At 35.5% G+C, this 19,245-nt stretch overlaps 1 protein-coding gene and 1 long non-coding RNA gene across 7 annotated transcripts in view; one reads left to right on the top strand and one right to left on the bottom strand.

Moving 5' to 3' along the window:
• Positions 1-19,245, bottom strand: part of Axn (protein axin) — a 33,892-nt gene that overhangs the window by 8,229 nt on the left and 6,418 nt on the right. The window contains exon 1 of one of the 3 annotated variants that reach the window (XM_012283306.2): positions 8,840-9,917. The exons of the other annotated variants lie outside the window; for them this stretch is intronic. The gene's annotated coding sequence lies outside the window, so the exon portion shown is untranslated. Of the gene's footprint in view, positions 1-8,839; positions 9,918-19,245 lie in introns of those variants that run through there. 3 annotated transcript variants of the gene reach the window in all.
• LOC105662236 (uncharacterized) lies at positions 64-2,176 on the top strand. 4 transcript variants are annotated; one of them, XR_013039836.1, is made up of 4 exons: positions 64-190; positions 750-868; positions 948-1,599; positions 1,950-2,176. It is a non-coding gene; the product is annotated as an uncharacterized LOC105662236 (long non-coding RNA). The 4 variants fall into 4 exon arrangements; XR_013039838.1 differs by having other exon boundaries at positions 948-1,044; positions 1,950-2,118; XR_013039837.1 differs by lacking the exon at positions 1,950-2,176 and having other exon boundaries at positions 948-1,276; positions 1,416-1,778.

The following is a 19,245-nucleotide window of genomic DNA, read 5'->3' on the forward strand; positions in this document are numbered from 1 at the left end:
CATTTTTGGTTAATATATTGGCGCTGTATTCTTACTAGTAATAACTTACTATGACGTTCACAATCTATTATTTATTTTATGGTATAATTACAACAGAATTTCAACGCAGCACAATTATGTCTCTGTTTTATAAATCGAATTATAAAGATAGTTACATTATTTCGTTTCATAATCACCGTGATAATGTGAGGTAAGCTTTTAAAAAGATTAATACTCTCATTAAAGTTATCATTGTGAGAATAAAAGTATTCGATTCGAGTGGAGACTTCATTGTCAATGTGTTGGAATCATATGGGTTGAACTTGAAACTATTCAGCCTTTTAAACAAAAGTACTTGTTCCCCGATCATTACAGGAATGTTTGATATATAATTTCAAGTACGATTCATCATTCAACGTAGCATACTTCATTAGAACCGTCAATTTTAATAATGACCAAAGTATGAAAATAATCATTTCCGTTTGCACCTTACACAACTTCTCTAATATTCTCTTCGTTTTCTACTTGCTTAATGATGTCCGTCATTATAATTATTCGAAGCGTAGCACCGTGAGATATAATTATATGGAAAGAAACGCGACGTGTGAAGATTAGGGCCGTTGCCTACAATATCAGAGATCTTTACATGCGATGAAAAGCATCGTTGAATTTCAATTTTAATAAAAGTTAAATCTTTTCGTAATTGTGATCGATACACTGTGAAGTCTCCTATGACCTTGGTTGGATTATAATAGCGAAAAAAATTATAGAAAGGGCTGTATAAATAAAGTCGAAAAATGCTCGACTGCCAAAGCCATCCCGCCATTTTTTACCCGCCAAAAATGAACAAATTTGAAAGTTGCAAATTACTTTGAAAATTTATAAATTTGTAAGTAAAAATAAAAAATTTCTAAATGTGGTATTTCAGTTTTGTGAAATATATCTAATGGAATGGAACTCCTTTAAAGGAGAAAGTATTCGGTTTACAGTGAAACGTAGGAAAGCCATCTGGACACGATCAGGACAAGATTCATCTCCGAGCTGACTTTATGCGCCTTTCGCTTGGTCGGTAAATACTAGTACAGCGTTACCCCGCATACCAAGCTGTTTGATATCGACGAATAAAATACTGCAAATCTATAGAAGGATATGTTCGAAGGATATTGAAATTTTCTCGAGCGTACAAAAATGTATCAACCGCATGGAATTTAAATCCTGTCGCCCATTCGCATTGCTTCTTATTCGCCCGAAAACATTTCTCGGTTTTCTTACGAATGTCAAGATATTAAAATGCACGGTACCGTGATTTTTCACAGCGGTATTTCGATGATCCCATTCCATATGTTCCATACATTCTTCTCTTACCATACAACTTATAATAATTGTTACAAATCTCTTGAATTAAAATTAGTGTACGTTTATTTAATCTTTTTTAGATTTTTAATGAAGCTAATATAAGTTACTGGAATCGCAAGAAGCTGTACTGTACAGTTGCAAGAAATTCGCTCCGTACATTGTTATTAATTATCAATTTTTCAAGCTATCGATGATCAAAATTAAACACACGCGTATCGAATCCGAACACACCACATTGCACAGTCTTTCACGCAGTTTACCGTGGCATGTATACGCTCCAAACTTTTATCCAGCTTCTATATACCGGGTGTACCAAAACAATATCTCCCAAATAAAAATAATCATATCACACTAAGTGTTTTAAGTGTTCAAAATTTTTGTAAAAATATAAAAAAATTTTATTGACTAATGTAGTTCAAGATATTCAATTTTTATTATGTGATTGAGAAGTTGTAAATAATTGTTTCAATAGCCTTCAAAATTTTTGTAAAAATATCAAATAATTTAAGATATTCAATTTTTATTATTGTTGTAAACTTGATAGTTGAATTAGTTTGAAATTTATACAATATTGTTATAATTCTTTTTCTTTAATTTTTGGTTAATTTTTTCAGGAGACAGTGAGAGTTTAAGGAGTTCAGTGTATTTGGCAACGACTCTGCTTATGAATCACCAGACCACCTGTTTCCAAGTTTGAAATAGGCCTTGATACAGCAATCTGGCTAAATATCAATTATATTATGATAACAACTGATATAGAACATGTAATTTTATCAAATTAAATCTATTTATTCTTATTTACATTTCCTACATAAAGTGACAAGGTATATTTTCATTTTAATTTCTGACATAACCTAAAGTTCCATTTCAACTTCGGACATAATCTAACCTGATACATAATTTTATTATTGAAATTTATTCATTCCAATTTAAATATACATTTTTATTATTTAAATTTAAATATTTTTGTTCTTAAAATCTGAGTGATAAAATAAATTAGGTTAGTTTAGGTTAGGTTACATTCAGTCTCAAAGTGTAGAGATAGTAGAGCAAGATAAAGCAGTTATTTAAAAAATTTTTAATTATAGAACATATATTATAAAAATGAGAAACATGCTGTACCAATAATTTATCAATTTAACAAAGTAATCCATAACAAATGTAAGAAACTATTAAATTTGTTGTCAAACAACTAACCAAATCTTAAGTTTGTAAACATAGAAAAACCGAGAACATCTTTATAAAAATCGAGCGTGCCAAAATTAGTGTAGGTAACCTTGCTAGGTACGAAATAAAAATAAAGCATATTGCGCGTCGAAGGAGATCGAAAGGACCTCTAGGGGCATGGTTTGTTCGAAAACGGACTATCTTAGTCGAAATTATAGCGGTGTAGTTTTCATCGGTAGGATTCTTTGAGTCTCATTAACATTTGCTGAAGGTAGGGATATTTTTCACAGTAGGAAAAAGAGATCGAAGAAATGACAAGTATTTCGAAGTCACCGGTTAGATGACGAGGCGAGGGAAGGGCCCTAGCTCTCAAAGAGCGTGGTTCGTCGAGCGAGGCGTTCCGAAAACCTGTAATTACGGACCCGACGTACATCAAGCGGTGCCGCCAGCCGCCAGCCACCAGCCGGCGAGGTCTGTGTCTTCCGTCTCCCTTTTTGCCTTTTTCTCTCCTTCATCGCCTTCCTCGTCTTCCTTCAGCCTTTACCTGTGCCGTCCCGTTCGTGCCTTTCTTTCTATCCTCACCGTCCTTCTCGCGTGTACGTACGTTTGCTCGTTCACTCTTTCGTTTTCTTTTCTCTTTTGTCTCTCTTTCGTTCTTTCTGTCCACTTTGAGCGGCCTCCCGCTTCGACTCCGACAGCGGTCCACCTTATTTGACCCTTCCCTCTATCCACGTCCAAAGAGCCTCTCCGATTCCTCTTTTATTTTACCCTCTTACTTTACTTACTTACTCACTCTCAGTTTCTTTCTACTTCTCCACCGTTTCTTCCTCTCGTCCCTTTCTTTTTATCCGTAACTCCCCTCGGTCCCCACCTCTCTTTTTCGCGTCTTAGATTGCTGTGTCGGCAATCGCGGTTCGCTACTTGGAATTGTCCGAAAAACAGACCGCGGCCAGAAGGGAAAAGGAAGCAAAACGGTGAGAGACGATGAGCGACATCTCTTGTTTCTTTGTCTCATTTTCCTCGACGTTTATTTTTCCCCGTTTCTTTCCTGATCGTCGGGGGACTGGCGCCGCTTGAAAATTCGCACGATTTTCTGGCCACCGTTTGTATCTTCCGGGGCACTGGCGTTTGTCGCTCGGTCGGTAACGTTATGCCGCGTTTAGAATAGGCGAACGAATGCTCGTTCTTAACGTCATTTCGAGCGCATTCAAGCGTGAACGAGCATTTTTCCGTCGCTCGAAGATTGCTCGCTGAAACGAATGCTCTAACAATGAGAACGCTCGCTCGTCGAATGAATTCGACTCGACGCGTTTTAATTCGACGTGTTATAATTCGACGCGTTTCAATTCAACGTGTTTTGATTCGACGTGACCGAATCTGACGCGATTCAACGCGACGTGATCGAAATTGTGATTCAATTCAACGCCCGGCAATTTTCAGTAATTGAATTCGATGATAGTCAATTCGCACAATGTTTAATTTAACGATAATCAATTTTATTCTATGTTTAATTTAATGGTAATCAATTCCATACAAGGTTCAATTTAATGGTAATTAATTAAATTCAATTTTAATGGTAATCAATGGCGGGCAATTATTTGTGATTCAATTCGTTGTTAGTCAATTCTGTGGAATTTAATTTGACATTGAGTCAATTCTACATGATTACACTGGTCCGTGGTCAATTTTAAGCGATTCAATTCAATGTATGTCAATTTTACGCGATTCAATTCAAAGAGTCAATTATACGTGATTTAATTCGATGTCATTCAACACTTGTCAATTCTGTTCAATTCAATTCAACTAATTTCAATTCTATGAGATTTATTCGAGATTGGACTTAATTCAACAGCAATCAATTCTGCACAATTCAATTCAATTTAACAATAGTCAATTCTATGCAATTTAATTTGACACGCTTCAATTCTACGAAATTTTATTCAACATTAATCAATTGTATGAATGTCAATTCTATAAAATTAAATTCTGTACGATTCAATTCGGTAATAGTCAATTTTATGAGATTCAATTCAGCATTAATCAATTCTACATATTTCAATTTAACATCATTCAATTCCGTACAAATCAATTCTACGAGATTCAATTTAATGTTCGTCAATTTTACGCTATTTAATTTAATGTAATTCAATTCGTCAAAATTCAATTCTGCATAATTCAATTCTACATGATTCAATTCAACATTGATCAATTCTACACAATTCAATTCGTTGTAATTCAATTCTGTGCAAATTCAATTCAACATTAATCAATTCTACATCATTGAGTTCAATTCTAGTCAATCAACGCAATTCAATTTCGTGCAATTCAATTATATTTGATTCAGTTCAACATTAATCTATTTTACACAATTCAATTCGACGTAATTGAATTCTGTGCGACTCAATTCACATTAATCAAATATATATCATTGAGTTCAATTCTAGTCAATTTGACGTAATTCAATTTCGTGCAATTCAATTCTACTTGATTCAGTTCAACATTAATCTATTTTACACAATTCAATTCGTTGTAATTCAATTCTGTGCAAATTCAATTGAACACTAATCAATTGTTCAATTCTAGTCAATTCTACACAGTTACATTTGACACTAGTCAATTTCACTCCATTCAATTCCCTATAAGTCAATTCTATAATATTCAATTTGGTAACAGTCAATTATATCTAATTCAATTCGATGCGATTCAATTCCAGTAAATATAATTGAAAGCAATGCCTATAAATTTTATTCACTGCAATTCAATGCGTTTTAAATCGAAATAATCCTGTTCAACCCGTTTTAATTGACATATTTCAATGCGACGCAATTCAATTCATTATACTAAACATTCGGATGCTCGGTTATGATTTCCATCGAACAAACAAATACTAGTACCTCCCCAATAAAATTCCATTATAAAAAAAGACATTGAATTTCCCCGACTTCTGCCGCTCAGTGTAAACGCTCCATTAAAACTCCATAAACATTCATTCGTATTTATCTGTTTGAAGAGACCAAACAATTAACGCTACGGTCATTTACAACGAACGCAAACGATGCTCTTACTCCGCTCAGTCAAAACGCACCCTTAGCATCAATGCTGCGACAACAAAACTATTTTTGTCTTGAAAAATGCGCAGTACCTTTTTATCCAATTCGATGCATTCGAAGTTACATTTCAATAAGTATTTGTACATTTAATAAGCTACTGATGAATTGAAACGATTCGTCAGAAAATCAGAAGCGCAAAGTAATTTCAGTACGGCACTGGGCAATCCGAAGCTCTTCAAACGAGAAAAGCACACACAGCGCCCATTCAACTAACCCTTTCAGTTCTCTCTTTCCTCCCGGTACCTGTAAGTTTTCTACCAACCCACCTAGTCATCCTCCTCATGCGTCACCTTCTTCCTCCTTCTTCTACCTTCAGGTCTAGCTGCTTCGACCCCGGTAAAATCTCTTTTACGCGCCCAACCGAGGAACTCTGTCTCAGACAACTCTATGCTTTTCTTACGACCACCATTTAAATTTCCACATGGCTTTACGGAGTGTATGTAATTCGAATTTTTTTATCTTCCTCGACTATTCGTTCGTTTCTACCGCCCCGACCTTCTTCTTCCTCCTCCTTCCACGCAGACAGTTACGAAACTTTCCCTGATACGACCGCGAACATTTCTGCGCTCCAGCAAAATTTTCGAACTTTCCGAAAGTTCGAAGGAATGGCGGTTCCGAGATTGGAAGATATTTACTTCGCTCGCGAGAGTTTGTACGAATGTATGAATTGATATTTGTAAGAAACATTTGAAACGTCAATAATTAAAGTGCTAGTATGGCAGTTTTTCACTTGTAACTATGGCGGACATTTTGGTAATGGCGGACTTCATGGAATAGGCTATCGATTATCGATAAATTATCGATGCGTTACTGACATCTATCGATACATCCTTTCATACTATTAAAAAATTTTAAAGTCGATGTGGTTGAGTCAGAATATAATTTGGAAATTAAAATCTATTTATGTTAAACTTCTAATCATTTTATTATTCAAATCTTTACCTTTGTTTAAATTTCAAATCTAATCGAATTTCGATAAAAGATAATAAAATTTGAATGATAAGATTGTGAATCAGATTAAGTTTAGATGAGTATAAGTAGATTTGTAACAGTTATAAAATAATTACACATATTAATAACAATTATGAAACAATTACATACGTTGATTATAACTATAAAATGTTCCTCAGAAAAACTGTCACAGATTAATAGAAATCATTTTACACAATGAAGCAGGTTTGATAAGATCGGTCCAATTCGTAACGTCAGTTTTCCCATCTATCGATTTTCTATGTTCATGCCCGACGCATGGTATGTTAGGACTACTGTGTAATCAACATGTAGTAAAGGAGTAAACTGTCTTTATCAACAGTACCAAGATTAAAGTTTCATTTAATTCAATTAGTGCAAATTAAATTAAAATAGTTTTTACAGTTTGAACATTTTGAAATTCAATACTTATTTTACAATATTGAATTAAATCAAAAGTTAATTTCATCCTAATATACTGCAGTTATTCATCAATTACATTAAACTTATAGTGATACAAAATCATATAATTTGTATAAAGGTAATTTTATAACAATTTTTTAAAGTTATTTATTTTTATATATGCATAACCTTATTCTAAAATAAAAATGAAGTTCCATTTAAATTTAATTTAAACATTTAAGTTCTAGATTATTTCAAGGTTATATTATCTCAAGGTCACTATTATCATATATGCATAAATGCAGAGTTATGTCAGGTGTAACATACAATAAATAAAATGATGTATTTTTATATTAAAAAAAAAACATGGATAACCTTGAAAAAATTTTGTAAAGTACATTCATGAAAGAATTTTTTTTAAATATCCCTAAAAATCCAAAATTCTCACATCTGTCAAATTTTCCACATTTTCAAATTTTCAAAGCCCTAAAAAATTTGACATATTTTCAAATTTCCAAGATCAGCAAATTTAATACTCAAGTTCCCAAGTTTACACATCTTCAAATTCCCAATTAGTCAATTTCTCAACTTTCCAAAGTCCAGAATTCTAAATTTCAAAATCTTCAAACGTCAAAAATTTTCAATCCCATTTTCTAAATTCTAAAATTTCTTTTCACCAAACTTCTGAAATTCCAAATTTAAAAATTATTCACCGGAAGTTTCAAAATTGAAGATTTTATGAATATAAACGTTTACCAATCAAAGATCAACGAGTACAGTGATCTTTGCCAAAGCCGCCATTTTCCCTAGAGAAGTCTACGGTAGAGGCGTTAGTATGTTTGCACAGGTATCGAGTGTCTGTCACGGCGCTACGATAATCAATGAAATAACAAAGACAATGTTATCGGTCCGAGACGGAAATGATCCCGATCAGGGCCATAAACACGGCTTTTAAAGTCTTTTGAAGCGCCGGCAAGGATTTGTTGGTGAAAGACTGAGCGGAAACGGTCAAAGGCGTGTCACCGTTATCGCCAGATGACTTTATGTAGTGGTATTATGCTTCGCGAGCTGCGAATCTTTCAAAGAAACTTCTAAGGGACCGCTCGGACGGCAGCTACACCGACCGTCGGTCGTCGACCGTCACGACCGCTGGCCCTCGACCATCGACTTAGGAGAATGTTCACCGACGTGTCAAGATTCTGCGTCGCCCCGCCTTTCTCTTCTCAATTCCGACTGACCTTCATCCCCACTCTATCAAATATCATATATTCCGAATTATTTCGAACAAAAGAAATACCTCTTCAATGTGCTAAGTCTTGAAATTTCAACCTTGTCACTAGTATTTGCAAGAATATTACTAGCCTACTAATGAAGTAACTCTAACGTCTCTACAGTCGGTAAACAGTTGACAAGTGGTCCTTAACAAACCCTTGGCAAGTGGTAATTAAATTGTGAAAATATTTTATGTACCTATAAAAATTCCTAGACAGATTTTCATGTGTAATTTATTAACTCTATAATAAATATAACTTAGTATAAATATTGTGTCTAATATCTAGTAATACCCATTAATTAACGATACTGTACAATTATGTATGTAAACACGTATAACGCCATTTTTCTAGAACGTTCAATTTGCATAATAAGCTTTTAAAATATCGCATATATGCGAGTGTATTATTTTCAGTAGTAGGTATAATAACTAGCTATGTGAAACTGGAATAACATCAGAAGATATCAACACAAAAAACATGTACATACATAATAAGAACACGAATGTTGTGCATGTTGCGTTTGACGTGACTCGTTTGCCGCCCTGTTATTACTAACTTTTCCAAACTACTTTAAATTAATACCTTGATTCCCCTTGGCGATATATCAATGCGTTTCCTTCATTCGAAACTCCTATTTATCCTTTACTTCGTATATTTTACATGTCTCCAGGACAACCACTTGTTTATGCGCCACTTTCAACGTTCACGCGTTGCAAACATAACCTCTTTTCACAGAATCCAACTGTTCTTCGTTCCGCGTTAACTCCAACCGTTAGTTTCGAGTTTTAACCCGCACAATTTCGGATTTAAATTATTTTCGACACCCGTCACAAAAAAATCACGATGGTTCACACATGAAAATATTTTATCCATTTAATAGGAACTATACGTTTCGTAGCGACTGCGTCCAAATACTGACGGAAAGAGCATTCTTTGTACACTTTTGAAAACGCAGCACACGTGTCTTCGTTTTGTTTACGATTAAATATTTCAATGGACAGGTGAAACGTAACATGTCTCATGCTCGAGTAGATAATTGATAAGATAGGTTGCACTTTATTTTCATAGAACAGTTTGAAGTTTATTTCCAACGGCACGATCAAAGAAACACAAAATGCTAAACACACTCACGGTCAGCGATTTTTAAGTTCGTATCGTATTAAAAATAACAGGTTATAAAGAGATTAGAATCTTTGTGCTTGGTCGGCGAGAAATCGCACGGTTCCCGGTTGTATAAAGCGTTCGCAGAAATCGTACTCGTGCTTCCAAAACATTTTCATCCGCACGAAATCCATAAAACATGCCACACGTGACTGTCACGAGACGTTCAGTCAAGTTTATATTTCAGTCCGCGTTCGTTAACAGTGTCTCCTTTGTTGACATCGTCGATGCACATATTCCATCGAGGCGGTCTTGCAGTTTAAAAGGAAAAATATTGCACGATTCAAGACGATAAACAAGAAATATTTTCAATGAAAAATTCCGCGATCTTCTCGATCGAAAATTTATTCCGTGAAATCTTTTCGTCCGTATATACCCGAATCGGCGAAACGAGCACAAAAACAGGGGCTGAAGGAACGGCTCGCTTGAATGTGAATACGACAAAGGATGCCGAAGAAGACCTGTGCCCCATACAACGTACACGGTAAGACTGAAACTACACAGTGACCGTAGAGCCAAGGGAGAGCAAGCATTATCTCTCTTTCCCGCTCTCCTTCTCGCTCTAACACCGTTTCTCCTCGTTTTCTTTTCTTCTCTTGCTCTGCCACACCTCCCTTGCGTCCTCGACCGCCTCTCCTTCTCTTACAAACTCCCTCCTGGCCCTTCGGTCCCCCTGCCCTCGCGGCCATGGTGGACGTAGGACAAAAAAGTGGTAGGGTCCAGGTATAAGGGCAAATTCTGAGCTATATATACCTATCCATACTTTTAAAACTCGCACGGAAACACGAGGATTTTCATAAATTCAAACAAGTGGTTACGATAATGATATTTCGTCGAATAAAACCGGACGTATTAATAAAAAAGTGCCGAGCGTTTGAAGCGTAGGACGGTGGTTTGGAAAATATATGGAAACTGGAAAAGCACGGATTCGTTCGAAAATTAGATTGAATGTTTAGTTGAGCATCGTTTACCGTCAACCCTTGTCTAATACAGACGGTCTCTTTAATTTCGTGTTCAATGAGATCCGATTGAAGTCGCTGCCAAACTATTTCCCTTCAGGTAAATTACAAAGTCGACGCACTGATTTATCGTGTCCAACCTTTTAAACCGCAAACTCGTCCTGATACTCGACTCCGAATAAATAACCCGAATTACTTCTCTATTTTCGGCGGATATAATGAAATGTCGTTCGATAAAACGATTATTTTACGGTTTAATTTTGGATCGTTAAAATTAAGAGTTTAGAATTGGACATCGATTAACATTTTATTTAATACTGATAGTCAATACAATTAATCTAATTATTCGTTTTTTAAATTTGTTTAATTATGGTATTAAAACGAAACATATGTCCAGAATATTTCTACATTCTTAGCTATTTATCCATACAATAGAGGTGAGTGTGAGTATTATGTGAAGCATCTATTTCTAAATTCCTAGATCCCTGTATCGGTAGATCCTTGTACCGTTAGGTACCTAAATCCCTAAACACCCTTACATCTTTATTATATTCCTGTTCCTTATACTTACATTCCTTATACCTATGTTACCCTATTCTTACATCTTATTTCTGAATTCTTGTACCACTAAATTTTTATATCCCTAGATTATACGCCTAACACCCTAGATTATAACATTCTTATATTACATTTGTTTATTACAATTTTCTTAGCTCTGAATATCCTAGGTTGTAATATACCTAAATGCGAATATCTCTAGATCCGAAAGCAGATCAAAATATCACTAGGACTAATTATTTACAGTTCGAAATATTACTGGATCGGGATATTCCTTGGTTACTATACTTTTCGATCGCAACATCTTTAGATTCGAATATAACAAGATTGAAATATTCCTAGATAGGGATTTTCGCTGTTTACAACATCCCTAGATTCGAAAATCCCTAGAATTTAGTGTGGACAGATTAAAATGTCCGTAGAGTAGAATATTCAACGTTTACAATATTCCTAGACTCGATCATAGCCAAATCAAAATATCCCTAGATAAGAATACTAGACAGTTCAATATCTCTAGATCCAAACACATACATATTAAGCGTTCCTAGAGTAAAATATTCACTGCTACTAATATCCCTAGATTCGAATACAACCAGATAAAAATATCCCTAGATAAAAATGTTCATTATTCCCAATATTCCTAGGTTCAAACAGAATTATATTAAGCACTCCTAGAGTAAAACATTCGCTGTTATTAATATCCCTAGTGCCGAACACAGCAGATAAAAATATCCCTAGATACAAATATTCACCGTTTCCAATATCCCTAGATTCAAATAGGGTCAGATTGAAACATCTCTAGAGTAAAATACTCGTCATTACTAATATCCCTAGACTCGAATACTACCACATAAAAATATCCCTAGATACAAATATTCACTATTGCCAAAATCCCTAGATGCAAATAGGATCAGGTTGAAACATTTCTAGTGTAGAATATTCACCATTTCCAATATTCCTAGATAGGACTACTGCCGAGCCAAAATATCCCTAAATTCGAATATCCCTAGACAGTTACGTATCTATACACAGAAATTGGATTTTATAATAATCCATATATTATGTATTGGATATAAGCAAATAAGAATGTCCCTAGATAGGTATATTCCTAGATTGCAATATCCGTTGAGTAAAATATCCCTAGATATCCTTTAATAATAAAATATCTAAATGTAAATATTTCTATAGTCATAGTTCATAATACCTTTGTATTTTAATATCAATAGGTTCAAATATCCCTAGATTCGAATTCCCTTACATGCTAATATTCTCAGATAATAATGTGATTAAATCCGAATATCTGCGGATTCGAATAACTATGCATCTATGGCGCATATATCCTATTCGCACGTCGGATTATGCATACATAATTTCATACGTATAGAAAACTCGATTTTCTTCGTACGGTATTTTACCATACCCATCGCTGCCCACCAGTGTCGGCGACAAGTACATAGACGAAAGAAAGGTAAGGAGTCGGAGGCAATAAAAACGAAACAAAAATATATATATGGAAACAGAAGGAAAGCGTCGAGAAACGGTTTACTAGCGAGCCGCTAGAGAAGGACGCGTTACGAAAAGACCATTTGTGAACAAAAGTGGAGAAACTGTACAGAGCGTGTCAAAAATCTCAATTTTCGAATGTTAGAAAATAATAATTAATATTTTGATTATACAAAAATTGCGATCACCTAATTTAGAGTTTATGATATATTTAGAGAAAGCATGATATGATTGAATTATTAATTTTATAAATTATCAAATTTGTAAATAAAATTTCTATGTCATCAGGTTTCTGTATTTTCAAATTTCTATATCACCATATTTATTCATTTCCAAATCTCTATATTACTGTTTCCACATTTTTAAATTTCTTTATTATCATTGTTTTAAATAATCAAATTTCAGTATCACCATATTTATAAATTTTTAAAAATTTATATCAGCTTGTTTCTAAATTTCCAAATTATCACATATCAAATCCCCGGTACAGCCTTCAAACATGAAATTTTTCGGTAAAACACTAGTGGTACTATTTGTGTTTTCTTAGATGACGAAAGGTTTCCCTACTTTTGACACACTCTGTATAGTAAAACGCATCGGTACCACTTGCACGAGACAGAGCGAGAACGGTTCGAGCGAGACAGATGCTGACACTAGGGAGAGAAGGGGGGCACAGTGGGGAGGAGGGGGCACGGGGGGAGAGAGAGGGGGAGAAGAGGGAGAATTACGATGAGAGGGTACAAGAGAAGGAGAATCTCCGTTTGATCTTGCCGCCGCACGCGATCCCACACACATGTATGCATGTTTCTGGCCTCTCAATATGGATTCGCATGAATGCACCAACACATCGCGCCAGTTAAAATCTCTCCTCTCGCTCTGTCTCTCGGTCTCTCTCTCCCGTCGTTCCCGGAGTCCTGCTTCGATCGACACAGTGCACGCCGGGCACTCTGTTGCTCTTGGATGTGTATAATAAACACCGTGCGAGCCAACTCAGCCGAGTCGCCTATAATTTCTCGCGGAAAATTATATGTTAATGCGCCCTTAATGGCGTCGTTCGTTAACGGGATCGTTGTACAAGCCCGAGGGATAGAACCGTGCCGAGAGCGCGATTCGATTCGCTCGTGCATACCGCGACCGGAGAGTCTAGCTGAGTCGTCATTCAACGATCTTCGCGGTCATAGTTTCTTGTATTGCTGTTTCTTTTCTTGCCGAATATGTTTATGCGCGTGTACGGCAAGGGAAAAAATCTGAATTACGTCTTTGACGCTGATATTACAATTACGGACTGCGCGTTCGTAACCGGACCTTATAATGTAGATGCATTGCAATGACCGCGTGGTTTTTTACCTCGGTTCTTTCTTCTTTGATACTTTGTGCTCGAAAGCCGATGTATGTTGGTCACTCTGATGTACAATAATTTGTAATTAATAGTTTCGAACTTGTTGTAGTACATCAATAATTTGAATTTGTTATACTATTTGATGTTTAAATGTGGGGACTTAGAGTGATTAATGATAATTAATCATAAAATTAATAATTTGTACAAACTGTACCCAATTTCTGGTAAGACGGTTTTAAGGTGGTTATTTACCTGCAGGAAAAATATTTTCAAATACAAAGGGTTGATAGAATCACTTGAATGGAGTTTTGGAATAATTTATTCTGTCTATTGAAACGGTTACTGTTGAATAAAAGAACGAGCAGGGGTTACAATTATTGTGAATAAAGCGCCAGTTTCAATAGCAGTAATTTTCCGCAGATTAAACACTCGCAATTTTCAAGATATGAATTGTCAAAATCCTGAAATCTCAGTATCAAAGTCTCAGAGATGCAAACATGAAAATATGCAAATTACCGGAGTAGCAAAGGTTGGAAAATTTTAAAGTTCTGCAATTGCACGATTCAAAGATTTTGAAATTGCAAATATTTGAAGTTACAAAATTTTTAAATTTCACTTTTGTGTAATCTGAAGGTAATGTTCTGAAATTTCGAAATACTAAAATTCCTAGATTCTACGATTCCCTAGTTCCAAAATTCCAATATTGCTTAGCTTGGGTTCAAGAATTCCCTAGTCTTGAAATTGCCTAGGAAAATAAAAATTCCGTATTTTCGAGATTTCTTAAGGTTTAAAATTCCCTAGTTCTGAAATTCCAAAGTATGAAAATTCCAAAGTGTGGAAATTCCCTACGCAGGAAATTTCAAAATTCAAAAATCCCCTAGGTCCAAAATTTCAAAAATTGTCTAGTTCCGAAAATCCAAAACCCCGAAATTTCGAATTTTAAAAATTCCCTAGGACCCAAACGGCTAATTTCAAAAATTCCCTAGGCCCGAAATTCCCAAATTTCTAATTTCAAAAATACCCTAAGTCCCAAATTCCAAAGTTCCAAAATTCCCAAATTTCTAGTTCTAAAAATTCCCTAGGTCTGAAATTTCAAACTCCAAAAATTCCTTAGTTCCGAAATTAAAAAAATTCCCTAGGCCCCAAATGGCTAATTTCAAAAATTCCCTAGGCCCTCAATTTCAAAGTGCCAAAATTCCCGAATTTCTAATTTCAAAAATTCCCTAGGTCTGAAATTTCAGAATTCAAAAATTCTCTAGTTCCAAAGTTTCAAAATCCTCAAATCTCTAATTTCGAAAATTCCCTAGTTCCAAAATTCCAAAGTCCTAACATTTGTATTAATGAAAATTCCCTAGTTCTAAAATTACAAAGTCCTAACATTTGCATTAATGAAAATTCCCTAGTTCTGAAATTACAAAGTCCTAACATTTGCATTAATGAAAATTCCCTAGTTCTGAAATTACAAAGTCCCAAACTTTAAAAATTCCGAAATGAAAGAATGAGTCGTCACTCATCAAATACCCTCACCTCTAAATTTCGAGAGATTAAATATTTTACTCGTAATCTTAAAATAATAGCTTCATAACCACTTCCCATATATCGTTAATTTCTTCAATTTCATTCGACAAGTATAACCACGTGCTTCCACCAAAAAATCCCGCATCACCCCGTATAATCCAGTGCAGTCGCACACCGTCACGTTCCTCCAGCACCCGGCGTCTTCCTAGCATCTGTTCCCCAACGGCAATTAAAAATGGCACACGAAGGCAGTTAAATCGAATTCGTGTATAAAAAAGGGAAAGACAAGAAAAAAAAAAATGGTTTTATTCCTTCGGGATCGGTTATTGGGATCGGAATGAACAGTTATGCAAAGCGTATCGTTCGCAGTAAGAGGATCAAGATACACGTTGCAGAACTTCCTGAAGGTAATACTCATGACTGTTTGATCGGCCTCTTCGGACGGTAGAGAATTTCCCGTGGGTCCATGGTAGTGGAACAAAGTCCTCAAAGAATGAAGATCGCCCGGCTAAAAACGTGGCAAGAGAAGTGGCGCCTTTGACCCTCATTGTCTGCGCTCTTTGCCCGTCGCATGCACGAGCCTAAAGGACTCTGTTTATCTTTTTCGCTTTCTTCTCTTTCCCCTTCGTCTCATTCGCGACAATACATACATACTATCCCTCTTTTCGCCCCTGCCATACACGCGTAACTAAACCCGCCAGCACCCTGCCCCTTTCAACCCCTTCCCTCTTCATTATCCTGTCAATTTTACGTTCAATTTCCCTTGATCGATCTGGCGAATTTGATCGATCACCTAAACAATTATTAAACGATTATACATGCCTCAAAAATTGCCTTTCTTCATTATAGTATCCTTTTTATTTCTTTTTAGTGGGATGTAATTATTGGTCGCTTTTATTTATTTGCTTATTAATACTTTGTAAATTACCAGTGTACTTTTATGTCAGTAGCAAATTTTGCTCCTTTTCTTAATGTAAACAAATTTTATTTTTAAGTAGAATTTTATTTTATTTGCAACTGCCAGACATTTTGTATTAAGAATATTTATGAAACATTTATGCAGATATTTTCACTGAACTTTCAGCCGTAAATTGATATGACATAAGTATCAATTGGAACTACTTTTATGTTACAAAAATTGAAACAAATTTTACTTCAAAATATGCAACACAGCAATGGAACTCTATTCTTTGTTATAATCGATCCGCCATTTTGTATTGCAACTACTCATGGGGCACTTATGTAACTATTTTTGTTAAGTTTTAACTTTTAAATTGATGTATCATAAGTACCATTTTGAGAAACTTTTCAGTCATGAATTAACAGTTGCAGTTTCCATAATTCAATTTATGCGTCAAACTAAGAGAACTCTATTGTCTTCAAGCTATTTCTATTATGTTCACATAGTTATTTTCCTCAAAGCTTAAGCTACATGTTGCTATACCATAAGTACATTTGACTACACCTTTATGACCAGCGATTTTGTATAATGAATATTGGAAAAATATTTTCGCCCGAAGTTTCTGATAGAAGCGATATACATTTAAATTAGTGAATTCATTCATAACGGAGAAGAGGAGTTCCCGTGAAAAAAACACACACGTAATAATTACATTTGATCAAACTAAAAGTTACAAGTGTACGTTCTATTTCGTTATCTTTTTCCCCCCGGTTTGCAAGCTCGTTAGCCGATACTCGTCGCGTCGTCGCGATATTAATGAAACTTCGAGCAACTGAATCGGACGTTTCTTAAAAATCATCTCATTCACCGGGGATATCTCGAGTCCCCGCATTGCATACAATTGCATGCAGATATATTCTGTTTTGGAGTACTTGAGGCGTGATTGCACGACGTGCACGCCGTAACCAATGATACCACCTACCTCTTGGACGCATAAGAGATTGACACACAAATTGAAATAAGCGAGAACGACACCGAGAAACTGAATGATAAAACGTGTGGTAGTGAAAGAACGAGAACAGTAGAATAGACGTGAAGGGAATCGGCGGGATACAAACAGTGAGAACAGTGTTACAGACAATAGAGACAATTATTGCACACAGACAAGAAGATGATGGATCAAACGCGGTACCATTTCGGCGCCCCTTTATCTTCTTTCACTTATCTTTTCGTTTTTACTCCCGTTTATACGTGTGTGTGTGTGTGCGTGAGCGTGCTGTCTTTTATTTTCTCTTATCATAATATGCCTCGTGTTTATTTCGCTTTTTAGCCTGTTTAACTTTGATACGGGCACGCGAGACACGATTCAACACGTGCATCGCACATTAAACTACTCATTTTGCTGAAATTACAACACACAAACACGGTGCTTTCATGCTATAAACCTATCATTTAATGAAATAACGTATCTCTTTCGCGAATACCTGGAAGACACTTCTCCGAACGTTTAGTATGCAAAAAAGTGGAGTAAGCAGCGATATGTTCAGCCCGCTCTGTGCTTTTCATGAAAACGTCTGTTGCGGATAGTGGACTGTGAATTACGTACATGTAACTTACTAAATCTGATGGGTTTGGGACTTTTGAAATTTAATAGATGATAGTTGGATAAGTGGATTGTACAGAATAGAGTTGCTGATGACAAGGTTATGATATATGCAATGTAAATGATAAAAAATATAATATTTTTATTACGAGACTCTCGTTTCCGCATTTCACATATGTTAAAATATGCAAATTGAGAAACCTGATATACCTCTATCAAAATCACTATATACTTCAATCTAACCTAACATCTGATTTGGTCTAACATTTATCTAGATCTAAACTAACCATCATCTTAATCTAACATGACCTTTGGCCTAATCTAACCTAACCTAACATAACCTTTGGCCTAATCTGACCTAACTAACCTAACCTTTGGCCTAATCTGACCTAACCTAACATAACCTTTGGCCTAATCTGACCTAACTAACCTAACCTCTGGCCTAATCTGACCTAACCTAACATAACATTTGTCCTAATCTGACCTAATCTTTAACTTAGGTTAAGCTTTTAATAATAACGTTAGATCGATTTAAGGTTTTATAAATAAGGTTAGGTCAATCTCAGGTTTTATAAATAAGGTTAGGCCAATTTGAGGTTTTACAAATAAGGTTAGGTCAATTTAAGGTTTTCTAAATAGGGTTAGGCCAATTTGAGATTTCACAAATAATGTTAGGTCAATTTAAGGTTTAATAAATAAGGTTAGGTCAATTTAAAGTTTCGTAAATAAAGTTAATCTATCATAACAGAAAAACTACTACTTGTCTCCTACTTCCCGCTATACCATCTAGTTAAAGTAGGTTAAGAGTTCACATTGTTTATTCACGTTTCATTACTGAAAAATAAATATTACCTCAAAGAAGATTCATATATCCAGTACATTTGAAAGAACCGTATACGTTACAAAAAATGACAGTCGACCAATCTCTTTTTACAAGTATCGCCAAGTCAATGGAGCATGCACAATTATAACACCCTTTGTGAAACGTAAAAAGTGATCCTAACAAAAGAACAGAATTACTCGCATCAATTGTTCCCCACCGATAAAGTAACAGACACTTATCCGTGGATTACGATTGGAAGATTTCAAAAAGAGTTATTTCAGGTCATAGGGTTAAGTATAACCACCCTGCGCGAAAGGGAACAACGCATGAGCCACCCTCTATTGTCGGTGGTGCCTACAGTTGTGGGAATCCCCTAGCGTGAAACCGAAGATCCGAAGTGTGGGCGGCACCGTTTCGTGATCGTGCCGTTTGATACCACGTGCTCGGTGGTGGTTTAAAGCACAGGGGAACTTTACGTCCTCTCATTTTGATATCAAAGAGTTGCCCCTCTTCTCTAAATCGATGTTCTTTGACTTTATAAAGCTTTCGCCTGTAACATCTCCTCGTCGCCTGGCTCCTTCATCTTTCTGTTATTCTTCACTCTTATTTTTGTATACACTACT

Source organism: Megachile rotundata, chromosome 11 (assembly GCF_050947335.1).
Source record: "Megachile rotundata isolate GNS110a chromosome 11, iyMegRotu1, whole genome shotgun sequence".
Lineage (NCBI taxonomy): Eukaryota > Metazoa > Arthropoda > Insecta > Hymenoptera > Megachilidae > Megachile > Megachile rotundata.